The sequence below is a fragment of the Dromaius novaehollandiae genome, chromosome 15 (assembly GCF_036370855.1).
Source record: "Dromaius novaehollandiae isolate bDroNov1 chromosome 15, bDroNov1.hap1, whole genome shotgun sequence".
Classification (NCBI taxonomy): Eukaryota; Metazoa; Chordata; class Aves; order Casuariiformes; family Dromaiidae; genus Dromaius; species Dromaius novaehollandiae.
Window position 1 is genome coordinate 8,857,703 of NC_088112.1, and position 23,987 is coordinate 8,881,689.

General features: G+C 37.9%; 1 long non-coding RNA gene across 1 annotated transcript in view; it reads left to right on the forward strand.

Moving 5' to 3' along the window:
• LOC112993676 (uncharacterized) overlaps positions 1–23,987 on the forward strand; it is an 89,159-nt gene that overhangs the window by 10,040 nt on the left and 55,132 nt on the right. Inside the window, exon 3 of the long non-coding RNA XR_003261762.2 lies at positions 11,684–11,744. This is a non-coding gene — a long non-coding RNA (uncharacterized LOC112993676). The remainder of the gene's footprint in view (positions 1–11,683; positions 11,745–23,987) is intronic.

Consider the following 23,987-nt stretch of genomic DNA (forward strand, 5'->3'; position numbering starts at 1 on the left):
TCTCAGAGCTGTGGAAAATATCTGCCTTGTTCTGAAATCATCACAATCCCTTTTGTCGCTCCAGTGTGGCAATGGCAGAAGTTAAATACACTGTAATGAAGAACCATCTTCACAGGCAAGAGCCTGCATCTCCAATAGCTGGATACCAAGTCCTGTGATATTCTTTCCATGTCTTAGACATGCAGCTGGTTAACATAAAACTAAATTTAAAAGACAAGAAAATTGCTTAATGCAAAAATACATGCCTGCTTTTATAAAAAAATAAATGCCACTGAGACTTTTGATAATGAGCAGTTTCTACAAGAACTGCCTACTTCTTAATTAATTGGTATGTAAACTGTAGGAAAATCCCTGTTAAAAGTCACAGCATATGCTGTGAAACCGTGTCTTTCACAGCCACTAGATGAAGTCTGAGGGGAAATAAATCAGAGGTTAGCTGCAAAATGTGTTCTAGTCACTAAACAAACACTGCAATTAGAGGTTCAGATGTTGACTTTAAAAAAACAAAAAACAGGTGATTTGACATTCAGACTATACAATAGAAACACAGATGCCATCTTTAAAAAGAAGACAAATCCTTCACACTACGCTGTGCTATTGCTCAGCAGAGATAAGCAAACTGTGAACCAAATAAATTACCGCTAGTGTGAGTTCTGCTTCACAAGGAAGGAACAAAGAGAAGATCAGAAGGCTTGGAACTCAGCGAGATTAAAACAACAGAGATTGTTCCCTTTTTTCTCACAGCACCAACTTTGCCTCCCGCGGCACTGTGCAGGATCCGGGCAGCCTGCGCCTGGGAGAGTGTCTCTTCTGAGACAGTGCCCTCGGTATCAAACACTGGAGTTTGTTCTTCCTTGAAATGACTACGCAGTAATCAACGGGGGCCTTGTATGTACACTCGTACACATTCCTATAGCATATGCTGGTGAATACAAAATCATACGTTAAAACATAAGGAGGCACAGTGCCAAAATAGCGCACATTTTGTTTTCACATGAAATTGCTTTTTTCCTCTCGTTTCTTTCCTCCCCGCATCTCTGAGGTAACATTCACAACACTAAAATTACCTTTTATTTGAGAAAAGCAGAACTTGGGAATAATATAAATTCTTACCTTTTAGTCCTTTTAACCAGTTATTTTAGGAAACTTAAAATCTAGTTCTTGTTTCATCATCATGCATTTTATTGAGACCTTATAGATACTTTTGCAGTTGTCCAGTGTATCAGAATATTTATGTAACTGAATCTCCTTGCTAGCTGAGCACCTGTTCACAACTTCTACACATGAACACAACTCAGGCTTCAAAAGAGAACAAGCACACAGAGCAGTCTCACTACAACTTTATTGAATAGTATAACTGAATTCCATAAGGGAAATGTTGAACTGAAAATTGTTGGCTTTCAGTTCAAAACTATTAGATATTTCAGGCTGGAATTTGCTGGTTGAGTGTTTTAGGGTTTTTTTCTTGAAAAAGCAGGATTTTCAGAGGGTGAGCAGGATTTTCAGAGGGTGAACAAACCTCATCTTGTCAAGATCCTGTCATATCGATGTATAGCTTTTTGATTAGAAAAAATGATAGTCCTCTCCTTGTTTATATCCTACCACAGTAAGGGCCTGGTAAGGTCCTGAAAATCCTGTTGAGAATTCTACTTCCAGTTTAAATAGGAAAACATAACAAAAGACATTAGACATAGCAAATAATTCCAGTTCTTCATGTCTCAGGTATGAAAGTCACAGTGAAAAGCTGGGGCAGCACAGAATTTTCAGCAAAGAGAAGAAAACAAAATTACTTTTTGCATGTCATTGTACCGCCTTTCAGTCTAGTTTCTACAGGTAGATAAAAGAGGGATCAGCAGATGAGTGTGCTAAGCAATTAGGACTATCAGGTAGTAAAACTCTCGTATGACTATTATGCAGTTTCTGTACAAGGTCGAAAACTGTCATTCCACTCAAGTCAACAGAGCTATAAAGGGGATCAGTATGGACCAATAAAGGGCAGCATATCAGTATGTTATTTTAAATACTAAGCTATGATCAGTAGGAACTATAATTGATTAACATATCTTAAAATAAAGTATATTTTTTATATGCTTAAATATGATGATAAGGGCTAATATATTAAAAGAACTTAAGTACCTGAATGTGCAGGTAGGCTTTCAGTGTGATTTTCAGACGTGCTTATATAGCATTTATCTGTATCTTCAAATGCCTAATACCTTTATAAGTCTAGCCTTTACTGTGTAACTTCAGGGATCTTAGTAAATCTCTAGCAGAAAATCTCTCTTTCTGCAAAAAGGAAAGTGAAAAGTCAGCCTGATCGTTTCTACAGTCACATCCTTTTAGCTCCTCCCTCTAACATGTGTGTCTTCGATTAGAAATTACGTTTTGATTATATAAGCTGTAACAGGTTGCTGCACTAACTAAAGGTCACAAGGTTTGAGCATGGTGTGCCTTGGAGTCAGCACACAGTTATGTGGATGTGCACATAGATATCATTAAATTCAGTATCAGTGAGGGTGGAGGGGAAAGGATTTGCTCCAGAGAGGGACATTCAGTTTCAAGAACAGGGCATTTCTTAAAGGGTCTTGAAATCTCCTGACTCTCTTACTAGATGTTGTACACTGTGTTTGACTGAATTTGTGTGAGCGGGCTAGATCAGTTTTGCAGAACAGAGGGTGTTGTGAAGCCTGCCTGGAACTGAAGTGATACCGGCGGCTAGCTGCAAAGTGACTTGACAAAATAATGGGATCACTAAGCTACCTCACAGAGACCTGTCCCATCAGACCATTACAACCAGTGAAGTGGATGAGGTGGTTACATAAGACAGTAGAACTAATAGAGTGACTTTATTTGTACTAGAGCAAAGCCACCATTGCATGCCCTTTGACTGACTTTACGTATCTGGGTAACCTTATAGGGTAAGACATTTTCTGGTCCTAAAAAAGTCATATGATTATTCTAGTGCTGCATATCTCATTTTCTCATATTTTAATATCCAGAAAGGATTCTTTTTTCTTATGCTTAATTTTATCTTTCAACAAATGGGAAGATAGCTGAGTGTCATGTTTCTAAATTCTTAAAGTTCTAGTGAGGTAGGAAGAGACACTTGCAAAAGCAGCCTGAGAGATTATATTTTCATTTTCCAGAAATAGGCATGGGGCTGGCACTCAAGACAGAATTCTGTGTATTGCTGAAACAAGTAGCAAATTGGACTTTGGCAGAATGATAAGCAGGTGGCAGGAGGACACCCACTCTAAATCCCAAATGATATGAGAATGGAGACCAACATGTTCTTTTTTATTTACAGTTCTTTTCAAACTTTGCAGTCACCCGCTAACTTCAGAGATGAGTTTTCAATGATATTGCAATAAAGGCTATGACTAGCTATATCGAAACTCCGAAAACCCAAAGGAATCACGGTGAAAACCCTTTTTTGGATCATGACGTTTCTGACAACTGAGATAGACAACTACCTAATGGGAGGGCAGAGAGAAGATGGAGCCACACTCTTCTTGAAGGGGCACAGGGATAGGACAAGAGGTAATGGACACAAGTTAGAAAATGGCAAATTGCAATCAGATATAAGAAGACCTTCTTACCATAAGGATGGTCAAATATTGGAAAAGGGACTGAGAGAAGTTGTGAAATTCATCCTTGGAGATATTCATGACTTGACTGGACAAGGCCCCGAGGAACCTGAACTAACTCACCCTGCTTCAGGCAGGAGATTGGACTACAGACCTCTAGAGGTCCCTGATGACCTACAACTATTCAGGTTCTAGGCCACATACTGAATTTAGGCTGAACATTTTCTGGCTTTTGAGTAAAGTGAAGAAGGAGGTGGAGTTAACAGTGGCACAAATGTTACCTTAGAACTTCCTTAGGCTTGATGTCCAGGCTTTCACTTAAAAATATTGCCCTTAGATTTGGCATGTACTGAGGCAAATTACAGGGATCAAACGCCAAACATCTTGATGTATTGGAAAAAAATAGTAGATGTGCTGATTTTCTTCTGGTGCCAGGCAGGGTAAGGGGATTTGTACAATAAGGGTATCACACACCTTGTGTTAAAAAATGAAGTGTGGAAAAAGAATCATTTCCATAGGGAAACAGGTGTAATGAATTTATCTGAGTAATGAAAAGTGATTTTTCTTTTCTGAAGTTGTACCTGGAATGCCCTGCAGCACTTAGAGCTCTGGATTGTGAGGACACTGTGCCATACCTTCCCTCTAGAGGGTTGATACCAACTACTATATCTCACTACAGTCGCATTGTGTGAATCACCTGTATGCCTGCACATGGAAGTCAGCAATCCTAATCATTTTAAAGAAGAGAGCCTGATCCTGCTTCCATTGAAGTCATTTGAGGTTTTGGTCCTTGGAGCAGGGTTGGGTTCTTAAAGCAGTAGGGTCAAGGTTAGGAGACATGAAATTTGCCTTGTAAAGGCAAATACTCAGTCCTAGCCTTGAACCTGGGGGTGCTGATGGCAGCCTGTTCCTACTGGGTATTATTCTGTCTGGAATTGTTTTTTCCCTAAGACACTTCCCATGGCAATGTCTGACCTCTCTGACAGCATAGTGATATGGGTGAATTTTAAAAATGATTTTTCCTATGATGTGGAGTGTCTCCAAGGCATAAGTATTGCAGTGCTTACTGTTAGGTGACATTAGAGAAATACCCGCTTAAGGAAATGTAAAGCTTGGGTTTTAGTATCCAGAATCTAAGATGATAGTTAAACAATATTTATTACAAGGATGAATAGTGGGTAGTTTTGATATTGTTTTTTTTAATGTATTTCAATGTATTCTTATATATATAATATGTATTTGTATCTAATTAAACATGCCCTCTCTCTTTCTGCCATTATTTCTTTTAAGTTTACCTTACATTCTTGATTTTTGGCATTGCTTTGATTGTTCTTTCTGAATGATCTGTTTTTACCAATATTTGTTGGAACAATGATTTTTTTCATGATATTGAGGGGTATTGGTTATTGTTTCTTTATTCCCTAATATTATACACTTTTGGAGACATAAACACTATTTTTTCTTTCTCTTTGTTATCACAGGTTTTGAGGAATTCAGATTGTATATGGATGATTTTACTTTTGCTTGTTGTAAAAATTTCCACACTACAGTCTTCTAATGTTAACCTGTAAATATTAAGGGAACAATTTTTATTCATTTCTAAGCTCTGTAAAGTGATTTTGAAAAAATATAGTAAACATTCTTGGAAGCAAAGCTCGTGAATATCTCATTAGAATGAAAAATTTAAGTTTTGGTCAGGAAAGTTTACCTAATATAGCCCTGCTGTTTTGAAGTTTAATTTGGACCATAAACCTAGTTCTGAAGTTTGACATTGAAATTCAGTCAGAGAAATGTGATCACTAAATAGCAGGCTTATTAATATCCAACAGCATGCACTGAGAAAGGCTTTATTGGCATAACTCCAGTCCAAATGCACTGCAGAATAACTTTGCAAGAGGAGCACGTGGATGTCTGTACAGGTGACAAATACTTTGGAAAAGGACATTAATCAGCTGAAATTTAAAAGACGTTTGCTTCTGGCCTTAAACTCCTTGGTCTGGAACGGATTGCATTGGAAATCACTCAGACTGAAGTCTTGAACTGACAGAGAGTTTGTGTGAACACAGTTACTGCACTGTGCAAATCTGTTTCAACATCCATCATTTAAAGGGTCAGCATAAATTTAATTTCTATCAAGCTGTTCTTTTGTTAAATAATGACCAGTGCATAGAATGATTTTAGAAAGTAGGACTGCTGATAAATATGTATTTTCAAAAGCCTCCAGCCAGTGTCAAACATTTTAAGAGCTAGAGCTACTCCTTTTTATCACAGGGATAACTTCCACAGTTGATATTCCTTATCTGACAGAAGTATAATCTGCACATACACCCAGAGAAGAGTTGAATTCTTAAAATCCATTGTTACTTCTTTGCATTTAAGTATATGAATGATGTTGATTAGACTTCAAACCTTGGACAGTTTGTGCTCTAATGCTATGAACTTGGCAACATCTCCAGGAGAGTGTCCTTTCAACTTATTCCATTATTTAGAAAGGGAAAGAGGAAGAAAATTCTTAACCTTTTAAAAATAAATTTTAATAACATTCTGAAGTTTGCAAAAGGCCATCAGACCCTGCACCTGCTGCTTTGACCTCTGTTGACCCCTTCCGACAGGAAAATGCACTTAGGTTATAAAAAAGACTGTAGAGCATTAAATAATTTAAGTGGGCAAGTTTACTATTCTGAAAGAGCCAACTTCCATTCTTTCTCCCTAAAAGAAACCGAAACAGTAAATCCTTTACCATAACTAAAAGTAGTAGTAAAGGAAAAAGAAGGTAGTTTTCTTACTAAAAGGTAGCAAGCCATCTCCTTGCTGCTGTGTGCTTGTACAGCTTTACCAGCTTGGAAGGTGCTATGCCAGTTTTTTATCAGCTGTGAATCTGGCTTGGCAATGGAATACAATGAATCATCAGTTTAAGGCTCTCCCTGAACACCGGGAGATTCCTTAAAATGCCTACGTATACAATGACTTCCTTCCTATTGAAGGACACACAACTAAGTAGTAGTTTGTATTTGGGTTCATATTCAGGACTTGATCTTACTCCTTCTCGGGCGACTGGGTTATTTTTTCTATGGACTGTAATAGGCTTTGCCTCTCTGCATGTAGGAAATAGTCAAACTGGACTGAGACAAATTCTGAGATAAAGCTAAATGCTACAGAAATTGGTTGTAATAATTTAATATATTAAATTGTTAAGCCATTGGTCTAATAAAATCATATTGATTTACATACTGACTTTCTCAGCAGTGGCTATACATATTTCAATGCAATAATCTAATTTTTCAGTCAGAAACATAAACCTTTTCATATTTGCATGCTATGTTTGCTTTCCATCTAAGTAAGTGAAAATAAGTGATTATTTGGAACACAAAAGTACCCAGAGAAAATAAATAGTTAGGCCTTCAATAGCAGTATGTAGCATGAGCAGAAAGTTAACTTCTTGAATAATTTAACAATAATTTCATTTATGAAAATGGTGTTCTTTTATTCTATTTCGGACACAAAACTATGAATTTAGATTTCAAACTTGTTTATGACTGAGCTCACAGATGCAGATGGTTGTAACTAATTTTAGGCTGCATTTCCATTCAGATTAACAGATTCTAATGTTAGAATATTCATGATACTTGAAGAGTTGTCTTGAGAAGTGAAAGTTATTTATAAAGACATCAGTATGCTTCATATGGAAAACTCCAAAACCATTATCTTTTCTCCATACTGGTACCAACAAATAAGACTGTGTAATACTGATGCCACCAAAGTCTATGTCACTGAACACCTGCTTTATACACGGTCTATTTGAAGATTAATTGCCTATTTTGCAGCAAAAGCTTCTTGTAGGGAAAACACAGTTATGAACAGTGCTTTTCTAGATCATTACTCTTAATGTAACTAAATATAAAACACAATGATTATTGGGCAACCACACTTAAATACTGCCATTTCCAAATAATGGGAAAAAATGACAAATATTCTGATGTATTCATTGTCATGGATTTACAGCTGACTGCTGAGAGTGTGTTTTTGCCTTTAACCGACTTTAGTTAGTGCCAAGGTACAAATTTTGAGAAAGATACTATGCAAGTTAAACACAAAGATCATGCACAACTCCAGAACATGCTACCAAAGAAATGCTAACATCTGGGGGGCAAAACCAGGCATATGATTATCTTTTTTTTTGCATTTTGTAGAGGCAGCATACCTGTAAAAGTGATATCTTGGTTGCAATGCTCTTTGTCACTCAAGGTCTTTTCATTGTCTAAAGTCTGCCAAGATGGTGGGGCTGAGAGAAGAACTGAAGATGTATTTGATCAGAAAAATTCTGAACATTTCAGAGCTTACAAAGCAAATGCAATGATTTTCTTGGCTCCATCCTCCAAACTGTTTCCCATGGGAAAACTTCAGCACCCTCAACTAACTGCAGGAGCAGTAAGTGTATGTACATGCACAAAACCTTTACCTGTGAGCAACTTAGCAGAATGCACTCTTCACCTGAATGCAGGGCTCAGTACAGCTTTGCAAAGCAGAGCAGTGCAGAACAGGGGGAGAGGACATGAAACATTTTTATTTGTGCACATCTAACTGAGACTTTTATTTATTTTTGTATGTATGCCAGGAACAGGAGAAGGAAGCCTGTTCTTACATGCTATGTACAGTTTTCTTCTGCAATATTACTTCTATATGCAGCTGCTATACAAGAAAATTTGCCAAAGAACAGCGTTAAAGCTTTTCCAAATCTTCTTTTCAAATGTATGTAAAATCTACATTGCTATACACATCGGTTTATAATACCACTGTGTACACTGGTGACTGAATAAAATACTGTTTTCTTGGTGGTGATAGTGTATATATTAAACATCTTTGTTATCTGTATTTAATAAAGGCATGCAAAATTGAAGTTCCTTAGAAATATGTCCTTTTCTTCTCAGTGTTTGGGTCTAAATAGTTATGTGACATTGCATATCTCCAGTAGAACATTTTATAAACAGCCAGAACTCAGCAAAATGGAACCTCATAAAAAGAAAAAAAAAATCACTACTGGCAAAAAGGACAGGTTCAGCACAGCTGCTGTTTTTACTGACAGGAATTTTGCACCCTATTAAATAGGGGTTATATGACAATATTGCCTGTATCAGCAGAAGAGTGAATCAAAGCCTCAGGCAGCCCATTATTGTCCTATGCTGTTTTTTAAATCCATTTGATTTTCATAACTATATGACAATTTCAAAGTACAATGCAAGCATGCTTTTGAAATCCAGTTTATACCCTGTTTTAGGTGCTGTGTTGTAAAAGCTCAGACTATTTAAACTCCTTTTATGAATATCGTAGAGATGTCATTGGGTATGGAGGGTGAAGAAAAGCCTTTGGTCTTTTCTTATTAAAGATTTAATTCAAGTGGGATACTTTTTCTTTTATCTCTTTCATTGTTTGTCTTCCTGACCCTAAGATGTTCACTCATTTATATTAAATGAACCTTTCTGTGGACCTCTGTTTCAAATGAGCACTACAGTGTTAAATCGTGAATAAGAAAGATTATCATCATGGCTACTACATGATATTCCAATTAAAGTCATCTTCAGCTGTTAGTTGCTTTCTCTTATCATATGGGAACATGACATTTCAGAAGCTGTTAATTCCCAAAGTCTTTTCTGCCATGTTCTTTCTCTAATGCTACTGTAAGTTAGAAGCAAGGCAAGAAAAATTATCATAACAGGCACAGTTTGAAGCTATGAACTTCAGTGAAGTTCATAAACCATGGAAGAAGTTTTGATTGAATTTGGGCCATTATTCAGAATGGAAATGGCTTGAATGTTTAACTTTCAGACTGGATCAATAAAGGAGAAACCAAGAATTGCAGTATTTTAGCTGTTCAAACTGCTGTTTATGTGTGTGTGCCACAAAGGGAAGAGTGGGAGATGTTCCCATCCAGCCTCAGACCTCTAGAATTACAGTCTCAGGGAAAAGACTGTTATAAGTATTTAGTGGCCTAAAAGTCTCATAGGTACACAAGGACTTAAGACTATATCTATGAGGTTCTAATACTTACTTAAAGACCTAATTTCCCACTGAAATATTATGGAATGTTATTCCTCATTGGAATACCTAGATGGCAGCTTGGAACAGAAATAGCTTGTTAAATCTGACCTTTAGGCTACAGGTGGTTTCTCCACTTCTGCTGAAGTTCATCTGTGCAAAAGAGATTGTAAAATTTACTGGGTCACAGCAAAACAAAAAAATCCACAGTTAAACTATTCATCCAGGAGTGATGAGTCCTAAACAGAAGATGCTGCTTCCTACAGTTCTTTCTATTTAGGATTAAAAGGACATTAGTTAAAAATAGAAACTGTCTTGGGGAGGAAGACAGGATAAGGTGGTAGCACTGTAAACTTCCTGTTTTTCAGGTAAATGCCTTAACGTTTATACTACAATCATGTTCCTTTGTGTGGTTTTTCTCTCAAGCCCAGTCTGTCTTGAATTATTTTAAAATGATGCACTGCTTCAATGGGAGATTTCCTCTTTCATTGCTGCCACCTCATCAACAATAGGCTGTGATATTTAGATTAGGACAGTCTGCTGAGTCCAACCCTAAGTACGTGAGGCAGAGGAGAACTGCCGAAAGCAAGTCTCATTTTCTGCTTAAAGCTCTGGCATGCCAGCTAGATGCCAAACAGTTCAAATAATAGTGACCTTACTCTGTTCAAGGTGCAATACTAGCCTCTTAGGAAGCTTTACTGTCACAGAGGGAAGTCTGATTGTGGCAGTGTTGGGCAGTAGCTGTGTAGGCCTTTTTTTGGATTGCGGTATTAGACTTGGTACCCATATTTTGCTTAAGTCCTGTTTTAAACTCTGTTTCTAGGGCATGGGCTGTTTCCTCTCTCTGTAAGAGGCAGGGCTGCTGAGAACTTGGCAATCTAGCAAAGTGGAAGGGTTTGGGTTTGATGAGTGACACAGCTGAAAGTGTAACAGATAATAAATGAAAACTAATTATGTTCAAGCTGCAATTTGGCCAACAATTACTTTAATTTGTATAAAAAGGAAAGGGTGGCAAAAGGATCCTTTTGAAGGAGGAACTTTGATGAACATTAGATTAAGGCTTAGTTTGCAGTCAGGAAAGGAAGGTAAAGGCTCTTTCTTTGTAAGTAGGAGTGAGAAGGAAAATGAAAAAAATCTAGTTAGCCAGTGGTATTTCAGCTCTTTCCTTCTGTTTCATTTCTTATCAGACAGAAATGTTTTTTACCCTATAAATTTGCTATAAGCTATCCCAGTACCAGTGGAGAAAAGAAATAAGAAACTGTCTGCTCTCTGAAAAACAGAGTGCTTTGCCAAATGAACAGGTTTCAAGATACTGAGTTTAAAAACTGTGAAGCAAAAACAAGTTGAACTTCCTAATATTGGGCTCCTGATAGGAGAACATTAACCCTTAAGATAGCAAACCAGAATGGAAGAAGTGGTTTCTACTGTGTATAGCTTAATGATGTGATTTTGGCTTTGGTTCAGCATGCTATGCTGCTAAGGCTAGTGGGCCTTCCTTAAGGTCTTGTGGGGGCTTTTTTCAGCTTTGTTCAGTTCAGAACTATGAAGCCTGTTTATGAATAACTTTACACTCAAGTCTGGTTTTACTACATGCAAGATCTATAATGCCTGGTTGTTAAGATTAATAGGTTACTGTTCATAAGAAACCTGTGGGGAAAATATCTAATAACTTCTGCTTTCTGAGTACTGCTACTTTTTACTTTTAGAACTGAAAAATGAATTAATGTATGTCTGATTTTTTTTGTAAGACCTTCTAGGGTGCTCTTAAAATAACTAAGGGCGTAATAGAGGAAAATATTCCTTCTTCATTTTGCTGAAAGTCAAGCTGCTTCATGTGAGATAATTGGAGAGCTGTTATTTCTAGTGTCAAGATAATCAATGATTTTGGAAAGGCAATCATAGAATCAATAGGCAAGTGAACATTATTTCACTTGGAAATGTTTATTTTTAAGACAGACTTTTTATAGAGTCTAGTTTCTCACCTGTAGGGAAAAATTTGAATAGGTCTGATAAAGTAATTTCAAATATGGTCACTTTCATCTTCTATTTTTAATGTTTTATAGATGGATACAGCTGTTATCCTATCTTGGCAACCATGCTGTCCTCAGCTTCTGAAGATATGAGGTATGACCCAACACAAATATTTTACAAGCTTCTACACATGAAATCACTGTTTAAATCAAACTTCATTCTTTTTTAATTTAGATGTTATGAGAGCATTGATTGCAAAGCCCCTCAAATGGACTATAACACCACAAAGATGAATGAAAACATTTATAAAAGCTTCAGTTAGGCTACTGTGTTTATAAAGTACTTCAAAGTAAATGGAATTGACCTACATATCATAGCAAAACTTGAGTTTAATGAACTAATTGCACAGTGAATAAAGAAAGCTAATATGAATCTTTAAAGCCAGAATAAAACCTACTTGCATAAAAAGGACTATTTTAATAAACTGTAGGTGGTAAAAAGGTATCTATTTGGTTTTGAACTGGTCTACCTGCTCATAATAAGTTACTCTAAAGGGAAAATGCTGAGTATCTACTAGACCATCTGAGTTATTTATGGAACTTATGTTAAGGTTTATTAGAATAATGGCATTCTAAGCTTACATGTTTGAATATTGGAAAAAGTGATTTTGCATTGCTAAGGTGTATGCTGGTTAGAAAATATTACATATGTCACAAATCTTTGCCTGCTACTGTATGCTTTGCAGTGTCTGGACTCTGTGTTCTACGTCAGAAGTAGCTTATTGGCAGAGACAAGAAGTTGAAGTTAATGTTTATATATTAAAAAAACACTAGAATTGGTAGACAAAATACAGATTTTTAAATCAAAATTCCAACTTTTTGAAATTTTACTGTTTTTGATGACTTGAAAAGCCTCAAATAATTAAGTAAAATTGTACCTTCTACCCACATCAAGCCAAACTTAATATTTGCCTCATGTTGCGATTTTTTTTCCCCAAAAAATGCAATGCTTCAATAGATACCTCAGTTCCTCTTGTTCCAACATAATTTTCATGACAAATGAAAGAAAGAAGATCCACAAACTTTTAACTAGTATCAAGTAAACACTTGAAAAATAGTATGTCTGATATCAAGTTATTGCAGCAAATTCTCCTGGATCAGTTCACAGAATAGATTACAGGAAGCTTTGTGCTTTTGGAAAACAAAATGAAATAGGTGAAAGAAACGTATATGCAGCTTGCTAGTAATGGACATCTCTCTGCAAGAATTGCTGTTAGATAAGGTGTCCTCTCCTTCTTTATTGTGGAAAGGAAAATAGATGTTAAAATTAGTTGGTTTCTCCTCTCAGATCTGTCTATTATCTTATTTTTCTATTGAGTGTTCTCTTTTGAAAGTGCGTTATGTTTTATAAAGTATCATTTCATCTATTGTGTTGTACAAGTTGTAGATAACCTAAATGGCTCCTATCTAATTAAGGAACAAAAAGTGAAAAGAACTGGTGCACACTTTTCCTAATAGCTCATGGTTGAAACCAAATATTTCTTTCCCAAACACCAAGTTGAGCAATTCAACTGGTTTATATATTGTGTATAGCATGATATCTAAGGAATACATATAAAGGATGTTAAATTGTTGCTCTTGAGAATCACTGGTGACAACTGTGGTTGAGACTCAGTATTCAGCATTGCATCTTTGATATACAGACAGTGATTCCTGCCATCCTACATTTGTGTGTAGTGTATTGTGTCTTTAAATATTTTTGCAAAATCTTTTAGCTCTACAAAATATTCCTCCTGGCGTTCCAGGAGGAGGAGGAGAATAAAAGATTTTTAGGACAAATAAATTGTTTGTTGTAAAGCAAAATGATATAACTATGCTATCATTAGCAGCATTAACACCTTGAATTTTTTGGAAAAGGTTTGAATCTTCTGAAAATGAGGATTGAAAAGACAAGATTCACTGATTGTTACAAAGAGCCCTGCAGACAATGTCAAACAATACTTCTGTGATAGCTAACTGTCTGATTCTGAGTCATTCATTTCTTTTCTCTGTGGAGGTAAATTTGACAGCTCAGCTGTTCTTATTAGCAGGGCAAAAGGCTCTGAAAAATCCATAACCATATGCAATTATCTTGTCTCTTGTCCTTGATCATCTCTTGCTCTAGTTCAAGCTTCTGTTAAAACATTTTATTTTTCCTAGTCTCTAACCTGTTGTATACATGAATTCTGTAGCTCATTCTCAAGCTGAAAAAATAGTCCAGCATTTAAACAAGGCTCACTTTATTAGGTGCTACATTAGTGTTAATAATGACTTCTGCTCTAGAGTTCAGAATCAATCTGAAACATTCATTCTGGTAAGAGCAATTTCTAAGATATGCTCTTCAACACTTAATCTTATTTTGCTAATCTGTTTATTCCTGTAATTTTCTAAATTCTAACTAAAACTGACTAAGGCATGGTCAACGGCTATCCCAGAAATGCATATGCACAAGTGAACCTTTGTCTTAGCTATATATCCAAGTCGCTCTTGTAAAGCAGAGATGACAGACAATTGACCTTTGCAGTATGATTAGAAAACTAACAAATGTTGAGCTCTGGCTGGACACAAGGGGAAGTGAATCCCAGGATGGAAATCCTTTCAGAGTGCCCTCATACCAACTTTCTAACATTCTCCCACTATCACTGTGTTATGTGATGTATCCAGTTGTAAATGTAAAAAAAATTTTTCCAAACTGCATGCATCAGTATATAAATGACTGCAATCAAGTACTTGTGCTGCCTGAGTCCAGGTTGATTTGGGTTTTTTAAAAATCAGCATAAAACTGTTCGTCATGGCTGACTGCTAGCACATCTTGTTGCTACCCTGTCTGTATTTCTGTTTCACTTTAGAGATAGGTACTGTTTGCTTAAATATCTTAGTTAACTCAAAAGGTTTTTCCCAAGTGTTTCTCTGTCAGTTATGACTAGATACAAATTTTTTTCAACTGGGACAGTATGCAACAGAGCATGATGACCATTATATAATGGTATTTTTGCTTACATAGACTTGAAGGTGGGACGCATAGCTCAGTTGACTTTTTTCTTTAATTTTAGCTGAAATATGAAAGAACAAAAATTATATGGATTGATGAAGTGAAGTCAGTAGGAATCCTCTCTGAGTAAGGTCAATAATGGGATTTAAGATAATTGGTATAAAAAATGTGTATATGTGTGTATATACATACATGTGCGTATAAGTAACTCATTGACTACAGCTGCATCACCTTTTGATTATTCAAGGGTAACCGGGTGTTGTCAGCTTCTTATTCTTCAATGTCTTCTCTTGGATTAGTCCCCAGATTATCAGTTGGTGCTTAGGAAAAAGGATATTGAAAGCACTACAATACATGGTTTCCTTTAAGTGACGTTTAAAGTTTCTTTTAATCATGGTTCTGGACAGAAAAATTGAAAAGCTGTGTAGGTTTTTTTACTGATTTAGGGTCTCTGGGCATTATACTTGAAAATTACAATAACTGATAGAACTTACCTCTTCTCTTGGCTCTTATCTCACAGCTCTGCTTGTCTAGATGACCTGATATTTGGGTTATCAAGACTTTAAGAATGAACAGCTAATCTGCTGAAACTGATACAAAATGGGCTATGCAGTTGTGTCCACCTCAAATTAAGACTGCATAAATGAGCATAAATTCTTACCGTGCATTAGCTGAAGAACATTGCTATCACAGAAACAACATGGCTCCAGAAGGGCCTCTAAAGGGAAGTTGGGCTATAATGCCTTTTGTCTGTAGGAAGGCCTGATAGACCCTTTTCTCCTCAAAAGTTCTGATCCTTGGTTTAACTTTTTCCTCCCAATAACATCCCTTACTTAATTGATACTGTGTATTTATTTTACAGACTGAGCCAGGAATTTTATCTGCAAGGGACAGAACCACTCTAGTTAGATTAAAATTAGTTAATGAATAGGGCTCCCTCCCCCCAAATGCAAAAAAATCTAAGAAGTTGCTCCAGGTTCCCATTTGTTAATGGATTGTGTTATTTTTATCTCTACCCACTGTGGTGTGAATCCTGAGCTGTCCTGCAAGAAAATCTTTAGCAATTGCTAAAACGTTGTTGCTTCATATGCAAACCAAATGTCAGTAACTCTTTCAAAGGAGACAGGCGTCATAATCTAATGAGACACTTGGTGCATGCTTCTGCTTGAAGTGACAGTGAATTGCTGAGATATTGGCAAACCTGTCCAGTAGACACTCGGCTTGTCTTCTGCTGGTTCTAGTTAGCTTCATTTATGCTGACTCCTCTATTTTCTGTTGTGTCACTTGAGTTTCCTATGCAATGCAAACCTCCTTTTGAGACTAATTAAAGCCAAACTAGGGAGCTGTTCTTTGAAGCAAAAGCACTATAAAGAATTGCACTGTCTCATTAGTAACAGAGAAATTTCTACCTCACTCGGTTGCCTTTTGCAGACAATCCTAGCATATTTGTAATATTTAATTGCTGTATATACTGAAGACTGCTTTCTCATTATTTTCCATACTACTCTTGCTTGCATGCATCATTCCACACCCATAATTACTGCCTGTTGTGGTAAGGTGAGGAACATGTGCCTGGCAAGTATGAGTCTGAAATGAGCCCTTATTCATTTCTTAAACTAAATTCATATGCACTAATATGGCAACATGCAAATTATTTTTATAGTTGGATTCTGGCTTTTTGTTGATGCCATTATACTGCATGCTATAGATTTAGAGCATTTGCAGGTATGGTGGGGATAGACAACAGTCTAGATGTGTATAGTCCTAGATCTTTGTCTTGTGTGTGAACATTTCGTAACCTGTAGTTTTACTGTGTGTACTAAGTTAAGGAAGCTCTTAACTTTATGTTCAGATAGGGAGCTGTGACAAAAAGAAATGTAGTTTGCTAAGGTCATATAAGTTTCTGTGAAGCAGGACTATGCTCAGTTTTGTTCTGCTGTAGACCAAACTGCTTTACCTCCATTGATCTCTACTCTAGAAATAAAACTACTTATAACTGAGCAAAGAGATCGGTGGTACTTGTGTAGGGGTTTAGAAAACAAGTCATTGCATTCTATCATTCATTCAAACCTTCTCATAAGGTTTGCAGTACATTCTTTTCCCCTTGCCATTAGTCTAAAACTACTTGTACCTTTTGACAGTGTACGACCAGAGTATGCTGCTTCAGAGTGCAAGACCTTCCATCTACCCTTTCTGGGCAGGAATTCCGAGTCTTCTGTTCTTGGGCACTTCTACTATTACACTTCTATTACTATATTTGTCAGCCAGTATTTCTTAGCAGAAAGAAAACAACCTACACAAAGGAGACAAGGATTCATAGTTAGGTGGAAGTAGTAAAACAAGTAGGAATACATGTTCAGTTTTTACAACAAGAACAAGGAGATGCAATTTTCCGTAATGTATAACTCTACTGTGAAATTTCTTACAGGAGGGTACTGGAGATACTAAGAATATACAATGTGTTAGAAAAGACCATAGCAAGTGCCTGAGGAATAGATTTCTCAAAAGCTAATCAATGTGACAAGGCAGATGAAGTCTTCACTACAGAAGACCTTACACCACTGGTTTGCAGGAATTGCAGTGGTATGCTAGGCAAGGTATCATTCTGTACTTGCTCAGGTCTTGTACTTTTTCCTAAATGCTGCTTTCTGAACGAGTATAGCTCCTCACAGAGGTGGAACGCACTTGCATCTTTAAACTATGAAGAGTCCTCAGATTTAACACATTTTATAAACCTGCTCTCTGGTCATCTTTCACACAATCTTGCTGACGTTTATGTCTGAGCTAACTTTTCTCTAATGGAATAACTTCCTGTTATCTCTTTCTTACCCTCATCTGTTTTGCACCTTCTCTGTAAATATGATGGTGCCTTCTGCCTTTTAAGTTTTGGAAGTGTTTATTTAACTTTGCAAACTACTGTGGGACAACAGCTTCTAGAACAGTGGCTGTTTGACCCATTGTGACTGTTTATGCAGAAATGGCATTTTTATATAGCTTTCTGCAGTGCTTTGCAGGTAAGAGCTTAGAACAATTCCAAAGCATACTGTACTGTCTTTTCAGTTTAACTTTTGGACAGCTAAATTTATGGAAATTGTATCATAAAATCAGAGAAGATGGAGAAGATTATTCTAGTCATGTTTGTATGCTGCTCAACATTTCTAAATTGAGACTGAGAATATGTGATTGTTTCAGCAATAGAATGAGTTTTATGTAACAGATAACTACAAGGAAAGGATCAGCTAAATGTTTGCTTTAAGAATTTTATGCAGAAACTATTATTGTAGTTGAACATTCCACATGGTTTTATAAAACACTACATGCACTAAATCCATCCTATAAAAAAAATCTTCCAGTGTACGGGTAGAGTTGACTTCTAATGACTGTTTTTGAAAGGGAGGTTTTTGCTATGAAGACCACACTGTTGCAGTAAGAATGGGGGTTGGTGTCCAATGAGGTTATAAAGGAGTGTAAATTTTTGCCACAAACCCCAAACTTTTAAATAAATCTGAATCTTCTCTTCCTCTGTCAGTACCCAGATATGCGTTCATTAATTTTATGTAGTTTTAGGTAAGAGATATTTTTATAGGGAAAGAATAAAGGCCCATATATTGTTATTTTCAGCTATTTTAGCTTAAGATGCTGCTCTCCTCAAGCTTTACAGCGGCCCATGCCAACTCAGTACCCCTTTATTTCTGATTCATCTTCAACTCCTATTTTTTAAATCCTATTACTCTAATTCCATTTTTCTTTCCATGTTTGTTCTTTTACTGGGTGACAGAATATCTGCAACCTGATATGATGCTGCTTTTCCTCCCCACTCAAAATAACCATTGCTGTTGCAGTAAATGGGGAGGGAGAGGTATTCAAGGTTTATAATAAGTTGCAAGAAGTATAGACCTGACTGTTAATGACTTGGATTATGGATTATAAATCATCTGGCTTACGGAGAATTGGGTACCCCAATTTAAAAGTGACAGATGCTTGATAGAGGAAAAACAATCCAGATTCATCTTCAGTATAATTTTGTGTTTCAGGATGGTAAATAGCTACAGAAGATGAGAGAAACTTAATGGCTAGGTGTACCACTAAGGCCACCATGAAGAACCAACACTGATGGGGAAATTATTAAAATTTCTTTTAATTGGTTCTCCTAGTAATTTTGCTTCAACTTTCCTTAGCTCATCTCATGTTGTTGTTAATACTGAAAGCCACCTCCAGGCAAAAATGTACTTAAGATGGAGAAAGTTTTGGACTCTGCTGAACTGTAGACTAAAATAAACAGCAATTTTAACTTGCACAGGAAAGAGGAAATCTATTCCTGCCTGTGACACTTTACACATTTTTCCCCCAAAAGTTAAATAGAGTAATGACGTGCATTTAATAGCCTGATTTGCTTCTGAACTCGGATACCAGAAGCAGCTCATTTGGCACATATTCTATGTTTTGATGCATTAGTGTTGCCAACAATCATTATAATCGACTGATTTAAGAATTACTGTAAAACCTTGCCAAGTTGACAAGTGACAGAGCAGCAACCATTCAGGACTGGAGAAGAATTATTTTTCCCTCTCTGAACTTGTTTGGCTTTAGCAAATCAATCTCTGTTTCGTCATGTTCCAAGCTGTAGCATGACCTATGCTGACTGCCTGGTGCAGGTAAAGCTGTTTGAGGTCAGAGAAAGATGCCACTGCATATGTAAAAACTGCAAATTCAGACTGCTTAATATTGCTGATAACAGTATCATTCTGCAATGATTACCACAGCAGTAAAACTCCACACGTGTGCTTTGCAACTAGCACATCCTTTTCAAGGGAGTGTGTGGGCGCATCTGTCGTTCACTGAACGATTCAAAAGGTTACATGGTTTTATTGTGAAACACTGTGACTAACGAATTAGTATATATAGGTGTTAAGGAGATGGGATAGGAATTCAAGAAGTTCACTTACATTACTAACATCTTCTGCATTTGACAGGGGAGGCCTGCTTTCTGAAAGCTTCCTTTTATTCTAGCTGGCATCAAACACTAAATATTAACGTTATCTTTCTGGAATTTAGAACCGTTGACAAATGCATTTCGAATTAAGTTAAGATGCTGAATGAGGCATTGCTGGCAGCAGAGGCTGGTTATTAATGCTCTGAACCCGCACGGGGCTCTCGAAGATCCTCCTGCAGGGCTGCATTGTGCTCACGGGGAGGAGATAAACCTGCCACTTCGAAGCGCTTTTGATCATTGTGTCCAGCCTTGCAGCGTCTTAAGCACCATCTCTTTTAATTTGCATTTCTGTTCAGCCTGAGGGGTTGGTGCATATTATGATTCACTGTGTCCTAATGCTGAACAAGTAACAGGCATTTCTGCTGTAACTGCACGGACCTTAATCTCCAAATTTTGTTTCTGGATAATAGCAAATGAGTTTGCTAGAAGGACAGGGGACAGGTTTTTTCTTGGAGCAACAAAGAAGCTCATTCCTACAGCAATGTAGGCATAATTAAGCTCCAAGTTAGGTCACCAGCTATCTTCCCATCTTACCCTACCTCTGCTGCACCATTAATGAATGCTTTATATATGCTCTTGCCCTACAGAGAAGGTGTTGACATTTAATTTCATGCAGCTTTATTTTTTCCCCACATAATATAGCTGTAAGATGATGCAGGGGGAGGAGGGCAGCCAGTTTGTGCGGCTGAGGAGGCTGAAGCACGGCAGGCTGGTTAAGAGACTTAAAACTGAAGTGATTCAGGGAGAAAACACCGGTTTTGGTACCCAGGCGGGAAGGGGGTAGGGTCTGGTGGTGGCCAGGCTGCACACAGCCAGGTACCGACAGCGGCAGAGGGAGGCCCCTGGGAGGAGGTGGGCTGCCCTAACATGGATGACCGTGTATCCCGGCCTGCCCTCCTGGCGGCTCGGGGCGGGCAGGGCAGTGGCGCAGGTGCGGCTTGTGCCCTGCCCTGCCCTGGCTGCTGGCCTGGGCTCTGCATGCCCCTGCTGGCAGTGGCTGCCTGTTGTGTCGCAGGCGGAGCCACGGGGGAGGTGGCTGAGAAGGGCTGTTGCTGTGGCTGGGCTGGGAAGAAAAGCCTGCGGGGCCGCCAGTCCCTACAGGTGGGTCGGCGAATACTGTAGTTCAAATCCAAGCCCCGCAACTCATGAGGGAAGACACTAAGGCAGAGGCAGGGAGGACGAGGCGCATGTCCTGCTGCCGCATTCGCTGTGGAGCTGTTAACGGCCGTGCTGCCTCAGCACTGGGCCCGGGGCGCTCTGCTGTGCGCTGAGCTCCTTGCTGCGTGCTCCCCGGCGCCCAGCGGCCCCCAGAAAGTGCCCCAACCCAGTGAAGGGCTGCCCGCGCGGCCTGGTCCTTCTCAGCTTGGGATTTTTTTAATTTTCCACAGACATTGGCGCTGCCTATTCTTGGTCCTTGCCACCTGCGTCACTGTTAGACTGTGCGGTGCCATTATGTGCGCTAGGATTGATGTTCATAATGTGCTCCAGGCGAATTAACTAGCCATGTTGCTGAACTGTAATGCTCAGCTTCCTCACAGATGTTAAAAAGTGATACTGAATACTCAAAACTTGATTCTCCAGATCTCCTGTTTTGTGAGTAACATGATAAACCAGCAGTTTACAAGCGCAAACCTTAAGCTTCTGACACACACAGGCATATTGGACGTAGTCACCTCGCTGTTGTTTCGCTGTTCCCGTGGCGCTACCCTTGTCCCTGCGAACCCTCGGAAGCCAGGCTGCCTGGCCAAGATAATTGCGCTGAACAATGCTGCTGTATTAACATGCGCATCAGCACTGCGGCCCGGACCTGCGGGGGCCTTGCCGCAGTGCGTGTGCGAGGTACGCAGAGCAGCCCAGAAAAACGCCCAAGGACAAATTCAAATGACTGGGGTTTTTTGTGTTGAGAACATATCAAAACTCTTCAGTTCAGCAGGCAGATATGAGGCACTCGAGTATAAAGTGGGGGGTGGGAGGTGTCAAAGTAGACTTTCGCACTAAGATTGTAGTTTTCTCTCCTGCTGATTTTTCTCATCGCAGCATGTTAGAGAACAGGCGTTCTTTACTCTGCCCGTGGCAAAGAAATCCACCCCACTTGATCGTACTGCGATCCTGTGACTCAGCAATAGTGGTGCCATTGTAGCTCAGTGCTCTGGTTGACATTGACTATATAATCCCTAGCATAACATTTTAGTAAGGCTGCTAAGGTCTGCCTGTCTGAAATTCACAGCTTTTTCCTTATGCGTCTGAAACCATCTGATGGGAGGCTAGAGAAAGAGATGGAGCAAGAGGATATTTTTAATATCCTGATGGAGGGCTTTCTCCACTTGTGCTTCCCTTGTAAACACTTCCTGTGACAAATTATCGATAAGAGCTGTACTCTGGAAAAATAATCACAAGGTGCTTTTTTCTCCAGGCAGCTGTAGTCCGTAGTATTAACCATGGATTCATGTAAATAAACTTTAAGAAGTACAGATTTGACAGAGTTGTAATCGGGGCTGCAATCAAGAACCAATAAACAATTATTCTTAAATCCTAACCTGCAGTAATCAGATCATGGTAGAACACACTGACTCTTACTGCAGGATCTCTCATGCAGATCATATTTAACTGAGGGGATGGATTAGTTGTACCAGGATAAGAATACCAATCCTCTAGTGAAAATGGCGAAGAAATTGTATTGTAACATTTTTTAATTCCATTATGACCTTTGGTTCAAAATGACTGCAGGTCATGTACTTCCATCTGGAAGTGAACTTTTAGGCAAAAACTTTTACTGTATTTGTCAGAGCTTTTTTAGTTGGGCAATGATAAAATAGTATGCAAGTCTGGGATTTGGACCTGGAAAAGTTGATTTAAACTGCACTAAAAGTTTAAAAGCAATTCGATTCAGAAGTTTTGGTCTAGTTCTTACTTCAACTGCCCTACCTATCTCATTTTTTTAATATTACACAATTGGGCAGAATGAAGGTTGACCCAGGTAGTCTATCTAAAGAATTATACCTTATTGTGGATACCTTCACTTTCCATTAGTATGGTATTTCTCTTCAAGGTTCTTCTCTGTAAACAAATTTGTAAAAAGCTTGTGAGCAAGTTTATGATGAATAGTGTAATACAGAGACACTTGCCAAAACCAAAGCAAATGTAAATTAAGACAGACAACAAAACATTACTATGTTTTTTCCCCTCTGCACCCAAAAAGTGGTCTAAAACTATTTTCTAAACAGACTGGTGTGAATTGAGAGCTGAAAGAGAGCCAAAATTTTACAAAAATGCTTGTAAAGTTCAAGGCTATAGCAAGCACTCTGAAGACTGACACTTCTTAGTAGATCCTGTTTGATTTTACAGAAAATGTTTAAAACTGGCAACAGCATACTGGGCTCCGAGTGGGCAAGTACAAACTCTGGAAACTGGCAATGCTTTTTAAATGTAAGCTCACTCACTATTGACCAAAGAAGTGTGAAAAAGCACTTGAGCTACAGTTTGCATTTATTTTAAAAGCTTCCTAATATATGCAAGAGCTTAAGATTTAAAAGCAATTATTGTTAGAGCAATTCCACCTAACCACTTTCACTTTTCTTAATCACAACCATTATTGATTGTAGCAAATTGTATCTTGCCAGCTCACCTTTTTGCTTGTACTGAATCTCGGGTAGGCTGTAGTGTCCACTTTTACTCCATGTATTTCTGCGATTTCAGAGCAGAGCACCTAAAGGACTTCCTAGTTTACCAATATCATTCCCTTAATACCGTATATAAACTAATGTAAGTTGAGTTTGCTCTTTTTAAATCTGTCTAAAGGCTATTCAAAAATGTCAGTCTGTCTTGGTTGGAAATGTCTAGTCTTTTCATAACCAGTGTATATTTATTTTTATCTTGGAGGATCTTTTGTTGTCCACATGTGCTCCCATTACAATGATGAAAGTTAAATCATTGTAATCAGTTAAATCAGTTTAATTTAAATTGTAATCTGTTAAATCATTAAAGTTAAATCATTGTAATCAGTTTAAATCAGTTTAATAAGTTAAATGCTTTTTCAACCTTTTATTCACTGAACTAACTAAAGCATACATGTACAAGCATGTTTTCTTAAAACAGTTGCTCCATTTCTCTAATCATGGTTCCTCTCAAGAAGTTGTATCAAACTGTCCATCTGTGGCTCCCAGTCATCAGTTTGGGCCTTTGGGCCTCCTTTTTCTCCACTGTTTCTAACTGGTAGCAGAAATTTCAGATCGTAGTTCCTAAGTGAATGGCCTTGTCTGTCATACTATTGAATATCATTGCATTTCTATTTCTGGAGCTTATAAGGGTATTTTTTTTCCTCTGCATGTTTGTTCGCTTAAGCATTTCCAGTTTTACCTTTGTACTCATAGTGC